The following is a 7,709-nucleotide window of genomic DNA, read 5'->3' as shown; positions in this document are numbered from 1 at the left end:
GGGAGAGTGTTGATGGCAGAGAGAACAGTAAATGCATAGTCTCTGAGATGGGTGTATGTATGCATGGCAAATGTAAGGAGATCTAAGAAGGTTAGTATGGCTGAAATTGAGGGAATGAGGCCAGGTACAGAAGGAGATAAGATCAAAGAAATAATGAGGAAATGGTAGCATAGTCTTCAGTGCCTTGTAAACCATTATAACCATTATAAGGACATTGGCTTTTACTTTGAGTGAGATAGACAGCCATTAGAGGACTTTAATGGGAGGAGGGATATAATCTCCTGCTTACAGGCAGGAGTAAAGAGAGGGAGAATGAATCAGATTGGTAAAGAGAGAGGGCATAATTAACTTCCTACATTATGTTGCATTTAAAGCTGAAGTTTTTATTTTTCTTTCCACCTCATTAATAAAGCTACTGTAGTGTCCTTAGAATACATAGAGTACAACATTTATAAAATGCTCATTCCATGATGAATTAAGTTTACAACTGCTGAAAATTAAATATAACATTCTAGAACAATTATCAAACTTTAGGGTGCATCAGAATTACTTGGAAGGTGTGTTAAAATCACAGATTTCTGAGCCCAACACACAGTTTCTGACTCAGTACTGCTGAGGTGGGACCTGAGAATTTGCATTGCTTTTTTTTTTCCATATTTTTTAATTACCATTATTGCACCAATACAGCATACATACGCTGTATATACATATATCTGAAACTTCATTTTCAATTTTTCAGGAATTCAAATACATAATATATTATCAAAAAACACAACACAGAGGAAGATTGAGAAAATAGGTTCCCAGTAGTTAGTCACTAGTATTCTATAGGCTTTCCTTTTAGTGTTTTCTATTGGAATTTTTAAATGTCCTGCCATGTCTCTGTAAGAATAGAGCTGCCTGGAACGGGAAGCAATGAAAAAAAAAAAAAAAAAAGGACCCAAAGTGAAAAAGAGTCAAGAAGGAAATCCAAGAGAGAGAATCTATTTTGAAACTAAATATAGGGACTCCCTTCAGCCAAAGGGTACACATCCAAATAGGTGCTAAGGGAAGAAGTGAGATCTTCCCATTTCACTCTCAAAATTACCCCTTAACAGATAAAATAGCTGGTGCCAGTTCACCTAAGAGCAGGACCCCTTCACAGCATTGTAAAAGGAATGGTGGGCAGAGGGAGGAAAAGTGGTGGGGGAGCAACTTGCTTCTGACATACTCCTGGTGATGGGTATCGCAGCCATCATTTGGGCAAAACCTATCACAGCTAAAGCCATGGCTCTCCAAATTGCTTCATAAATGATGGTACATGTAATAGCAGCTTTCTGTTGAAGAGCTGGATTGAAAAAATAAATGTTTATGAAAAGGAGCCAGATACCCAGGTAACAAGGCAATGTGGGTACTGAACAAGAGTTAAGTGCGTTCAACCTCTCTGCTCTACAAATTAGGTTAAAAACTCTAAACCCGGGCTTCCCTGGTGGCGCAGTGGTTGAGAATCTGCCTGCTAATGCAGGGGACACGGGTTCGAGCCCTGGTCTGGGAAGATCCCACATGCCGCGGAGCAACTAGGCCCATGAGCCACAACTACTGAGCCTGCGCGTCTGGAGCCTGTGCTCCGCAACAAGAGAGGCCACGATTGTGAGAGGCCTGCACACCGCGATGAAGAGTGGCCCCCGCTTGCCGCAACTGGAGAAAGCCCTCGCACAGAAATGAAGACCCAACACAGCCAAAATAATTAATTAATTAATTAATTAATTAAAAAAAATGCACCTGTATCTAACACATCATTGTTAATCAACTATATTCCACTATAAAATTTTAAAGAAAGTTAAAATAGAACTCTAAACCCTTTAACTTTAGGACAAATAATGGGGTCATTACAAAGTAATGCTGTGCTTCAAATGCAGCAACTAGTTGGAGCTGCAAGAAAGTAACTGCTTCTCTAGAATATAACTAGGAAAATATAGCCCCTTGAACCTCCTTCATCCAAGAGACACCCACTGATCAGAGATGCTGCACTATTCAACAGACAAAAGAAGAGTGGGGTGCCACCAACACAACGCTCTTGTCACAGGAAGAGACATGTAAATGCACTAGAAGTTAAGAGGGCTGCACCCAGCACTGGATGTTCACTGAATAAGACAAGCCAGAGGGAGGATATACGGCAGAGACCCAGGAAACAGGTCTTTCTTCACACCCACCCCTATCAAAATTCTGAATCTGTAAACACTGAGATCAGTCTGTCCATTTTTAGAGTCTTCAGTTAATGGAAAAAAGAAGTTCTGAGGTTTTTGTCTCCCCTGAAATTGCTAAACAGGGTTTCACAGAGAGGGACACAAGGGTCATGAGATGATTCTGAAATAAGTTAAAGAATTTAAAGATGGAGAAAATTTTACAGATGTTAGAGGTTATTTCCCCACCAAAGAGACCCTGGCCTTTAGAGCCCTGCATAGTCAGCCACAAGTATCATAAGACCCACTATTCCCCTGCCCTGATAGTGAACAGGAGATAAGAAATACTTTCTTGGCTGTACAGCAAGGAACAACACTGGGGAGTGACACAACCAGCCTGAATGCAATGGAGAAGCTATGAAAACAACTAATCAATAATTTTGGTTCTGGGGAGGGAAGGAGTTCCGAGCTACCCTCACAGATTGGTGCCCTCAAGGTCATTTTGATTCTTCAAGTCTGTCCTTAACGTCCTGCCAGTGCTCTTCAGAACTGGACCCAGTTGGATGGCTGTGGTGCCTAGTTTGGAACAGAGCTGGATGCAGTGCTAAAGTCTCCCCACAAGTCATTGCTTGCAGAAACTGGAGCTGGAGCTGGTGCTGGTGTCGTTACAGGAGCAGGAGAATCCAAATCTAAAAGGATATCTGCATCACTACTTCCATGATTGGATTTTGGTATGGGCGGTGGACGGACATGATTGCCAATGGCAACTGAGGAGGACGGAGGAGGAATTGTGACTCTGCCTCCAGGCGGGGGTGGGAGTAAGCTTAGGCCCCCAGCCCCTGTAGTCTTGGACTTAGAAGCACCCTCAACTTGATGGTCTGCCCTTCCTTGAAGCCCAGATCCAACTTGGGACGATTATCCATTTCCTGAGATTCTTTGGAAATCTCAGATTCCTGCTTTACCCACTTGAAGTGATCTTGCAAAGAGACATTAAAGTCGAAGGCATCATCCCGATCTGAGGAGCCAATGCCAATGAAAGCACTATGCCCAGTACCATCCTGGATCCGGATTACAAAGTAGCAGCTGGAATCTGTCACTGTCTCCACAGCAATACCAGGATATTGTTCTATTGGTGCCTGAGCAAAGAGCTCCCCTGAAACTTTATCCTCGAATTTGATATAAGCAATCTTCCCATTTGAAGTGATTCGGAGGCGACCAGTCCAATCAGATTGATCTAGTTTCCAGTCAGATGCCCTGTAACCGCGGTTGGAGGCCCGGGGCAGAATCGGGTAGACGCTGACATCGGGCTTCACACACAGAACAGACTCGTACTCCAACTCGGCCACCATCTTGGCTCTGAGAATTTGCATTTTTAAGTTCCCAAGTGATGCCTGCGCTGCTGGTCCAGGGCCTAAGCTTTGAGATCCACTGGTCTAGAACATGTAATGCATATAACTAGTGCAGAGATAATCTGAGAATTATTGGCATTTTTAGTAATCCTGCTGTGGAAATGACTGTGTTTTGGCATCTGGCTTTTAGAACCTCTAAACTCTTACTCTCTCATGACTGACATCTGAAAATAAAATTATTGGGTCTTTTCTGTTTATTCATCTACCACAGATTAATTTAAAAGTAAATAAGAAAGGTATAAGCTTCCTTCTTACAAAAACCTGCTTAATTTTTAAAAAATTTCTGAAAGTGATAATATTGAATTTTTTGAAGAGTCAAATACTTTGCTGCTAATCCAAATGCATTTGTACTAGAAAGTGCTTAAACCAGCTAATTCCTATTATTATTAAACCTTAACTTTTCATTGTTACTCAGACTCTTCAGAAGTTTATTAATATGATTCCATTTTTATTGTAATTATACTGTCTCTATTCTGAAGAGGAGATATACATTAAGGGCTTATATGAAATGTCATTTTGACAGTGATGTTTTTTGTTTGTTTTTACTAGTTACCATCTTTTTAGAATAAAAAGCGTAAGACACTAAATAAACTTTTCCAAAGGGTTTTTGTTGTGATTTTAGAAAGTGTGCCTGAGGACTTCCCTGGTGGTGCAGTGCTTAAGAGTCCACCTGTCAATGCAGGGGACACGGGTTCAATCCCTGGTCCAGTAAAATCCCACATGCCACGGAGCAACTAAGCCCGTGCTCCACAACTACTGAGCCTGCACTCTAGAGCCCATGAGCCACAACTACTGAGCCCTTGTACCACAACTACTGAAGTCCATGTGCCTAAAGCCCATGCTCCGCAACAAGAGAAGCCACCACCATGAGAAGCATGCGCACCACAACGAAGAGTAGCCCCCGCTTGCCGCAACTAGAGGAAGCCTGTGCACAGCAGCGAAGACCTAACACAGCCAAAAATAAATAAATAAAAATAAATAATAAAAAACTAAATTAAAAAAAAAGAGCTAACTTTAAAAAAAAAAAGAAGGAAAGAAAGAAAATGTGCCTGAAAACAGTTGACTATTACTGAAATGCTATATGTATTGAATGGGATTAACGTGTTAAAGCTTTCACAGTCTATGAAGTCTTTCACAAATATTCTTTGCTATCAGCAAGGTGAATGGGAAAAGCATGTGGTATTGCTGAATTTTTAAGGATTTATTATTGTCAAGGGACATTTCTTCAGTTTTGTGGCTTTACAGATTTTCAGTTAACCAGTGAGGTTTCACATGTTAATTTGGTACTTGGAAAATCTGCAAGCAAGTGAGAAGCAGGAACAAAGCCAACAAAATAAATGTGGAAAAGAGGGGGAATATTTTTTTTTAAAGATAGTCTTAAAAGGTTTGTGAACTTATCAATTTCTTCCTGCAAGAAATGTTGGCAATTGACCTGTTATGCCCTGAAAATGAAAGGTAAGTGTATCTAGTTACATGTACATTTGTTTTCCAAATCCCAAAGAAAACATAAGGCAATATAAGTCTTTTAGACTCAGAACATGTGATCCATTAAATGTGTCAGTTTGGTGAAAGATGATTTCAGGATGCAGTTATCTTGTGACTCTGTGTTTGAAGTGAAAGAGGAGAGAGATCAATTGGGCTCAGATTATTCCAAACTGCTTTATCTTAAAATTGTGATTTGGGGAAGTTTTTTTAATATTTTGTTTAAGTCTGAGAAGCTTCACAAAGAACATACAGCTGGTGACATGCTTATATTTTTATTCTTGGCCTCTTTATTTGAATATTTGTTTGAACTTCTGAAAGTATATTGATTATTTTAAATATGTATTTCCTCAGCATGAACAAAGACCATTTTAAACATAGGAGACAATTTTAAACTGTCCATATTTGCTCTATTCCACAGGTCAAATAATTGTAGCATATAAATATTTTAAGTGCTATTCATCACTGATGAGAAACTTTTTGTTTTCTTTTGTAGTTAGGTAATTTTAGTAATTATTAATAAAGCCAGGTATATACGTTCACTGGGAATATTTGTGATCTTAATGAATATGAGTCTTACTATTAAAGTCTGATATTCTTCCAAGTATCTGGGCAGAAGCTATTAAAGCTAAATACTATTTATCATTGTTTTTTGAATTTTCCCTGTCTTACACATGGCAAACATGAACCAATAAATGTTTGTTAATGAATGACTACAAGATATTTCAAGTAGTTAATGGAAAACACTAGACCTTAACACAGTGGTGCTATTGCTTATTAAAATTTTTATTATTTATTACTTATATTTTTACATGAGCGTGGTTGATCAAGAGAATGAGATATGAGATTTCACATTTATATAGCGCTTAATATCTGTGCTTTACTAATATTCATTTGTTTAATCCTCATAACCACCCTGTGAGGTGACTACTATTTATTTTCCCCATTTTTCAGATGAGGAAACTGAGGAACAGAGAGATTAAGAAAATTGCCGATGACAGAGCTAAAGATAAAAACCCATCCTGCCCCATAGAGTATGCTGTGAACCAGTAAGCTACACTGATTCTTTTCACATTTTAACCTTTCCTTCCTTTATGGTGCAGGCCAGAATCAGGACATTGAGAATGCAAAGTAGGCGACCCCTGTTGTGGATAGCAGGAAGGTAAGATGTAGCTAGTAGAATCATTGACTGTAACATAGAGGTGAGGTCAGGGACTTTTGGAAGAAGACTGGATAGCCTATGACTTATTCAGGGAGTGAGAAGAAGGTAGCTGGAAGAATTCATGCAGAAGATAGCATCGTGAGAGTACTTGCAGCACAGTGAAAGTAGCAGAAGGAAGACCTTCACACTTCCATCACTATCATCATCCTCATCATCATTTGTTTTGGGAAAGAAGGTTTATGCCAGCAAAACTCTGACTCTTCAGAAAATCTTTCATAAAAGTCTCACCCAGCATTTTCTGCTTCATTTCACTGTTCAGCAGTGGGTTACATGACCACTTGTAGATGGAAAGCAACTAAAAATAAAGGAGTTATAGATGGGGTTGGGCTCAATCATCACTCTACAAAAAGGTAATTCACAATGAAAACAAAACTTTACATGTGGAGATTGCATTGCAGCATTGTTTATAATAACAAAAAACTGGAAACAACCTAATATTCAATGATAATGAGAAAACTAAGTGAATTATGGCATATCCATATGATGGAAAATAAGCAACCTTTAACATCATATTTATGAAGAAATGTCATAGAAAATCCTTATGACATAATATTAAGTGAAATAAAGCAGTACACACTGCAGCACAAAATGTTAACAATAGATCTCCCTAAAATAGTGGGAAAATAAGTGATTTTCAATATTTTAGTTTTACTAATCAACATTTTCCAAGGTTTTTTACAATTGTTAATGCTTTTCATAGGTACACCAATTAGCAGACTTTCAAAAATAAATTTTGAAAGCTTTAAAAAATAACTCTGACTACACCAAGAAAGAAAAAGAGATTTATCGGATGGATTTATTGCCTTAGTTTTTACGTATCACCAATCAAAAACCAAATTCTCAAGAAGGAAAGTCTGATAAGTCTACCTTGGGTCACATACTTATCCTATGGTCAGGGGAGCAGAGTTCTGTTAGTGACAGTCCTATCAGAATTATGTGGAGTGGAGAATGGGCTATTTCCTGAAGGAAAGGATTCTGGTCAGACAAAACCACCTGTGTAATAACAGCAGAAAAATAATGTTTCTTTTTAAAATTCACACTCATTAAATCCTCAGGCTGTTACAACACAGAAAGAATTGACCACATTTTGGGAACTCTAGGGATGGTCGGTGACAAATGTGGAGGAGACTAGAATTTGGGTAACTATCTTTCATGGAGGGTACACTATTCATTTAAGATCATAACATTCAAAGGGGAGTGCTGAATTCAGACTTTAAAAGATTGCAATTAGTATTCAAGGAGGTTTAGTCTGCAGGAAGGGTCATTAGCTTCAGTTTTTTTGGCAGTGCAAAATTTAGAGTCAAACAGGTAGGTATATTATAGATTTGAATGGCACAAAGAAATATTCATTCTCTAGGGAGGTACACTACAAAGAAGGAAAAGGGTGAGTGCCTTTTGTAGACCATACATTGGGCTAAGAGCTTAACCTGCATG

The 7,709-nt window shown here is 38.7% G+C and overlaps 1 pseudogene; it reads right to left on the bottom strand.

Annotated features, from left to right (window-relative positions):
- Window positions 1-2,705: 2,705 nt before the first annotated feature.
- LOC137756997 (adaptin ear-binding coat-associated protein 1 pseudogene) lies at window positions 2,706-3,511 on the bottom strand (annotated as a pseudogene).
- Between the last annotated feature and the right edge of the window lie 4,198 nt (window positions 3,512-7,709).

This window comes from Eschrichtius robustus, chromosome X, assembly GCF_028021215.1.
Source record: "Eschrichtius robustus isolate mEscRob2 chromosome X, mEscRob2.pri, whole genome shotgun sequence".
Classification (NCBI taxonomy): domain Eukaryota; kingdom Metazoa; phylum Chordata; class Mammalia; order Artiodactyla; family Eschrichtiidae; genus Eschrichtius; species Eschrichtius robustus.
The sequence above is the reverse complement of the archived record's forward strand: the minus strand, read 5'-3'. Positions and strand labels throughout refer to the sequence as shown.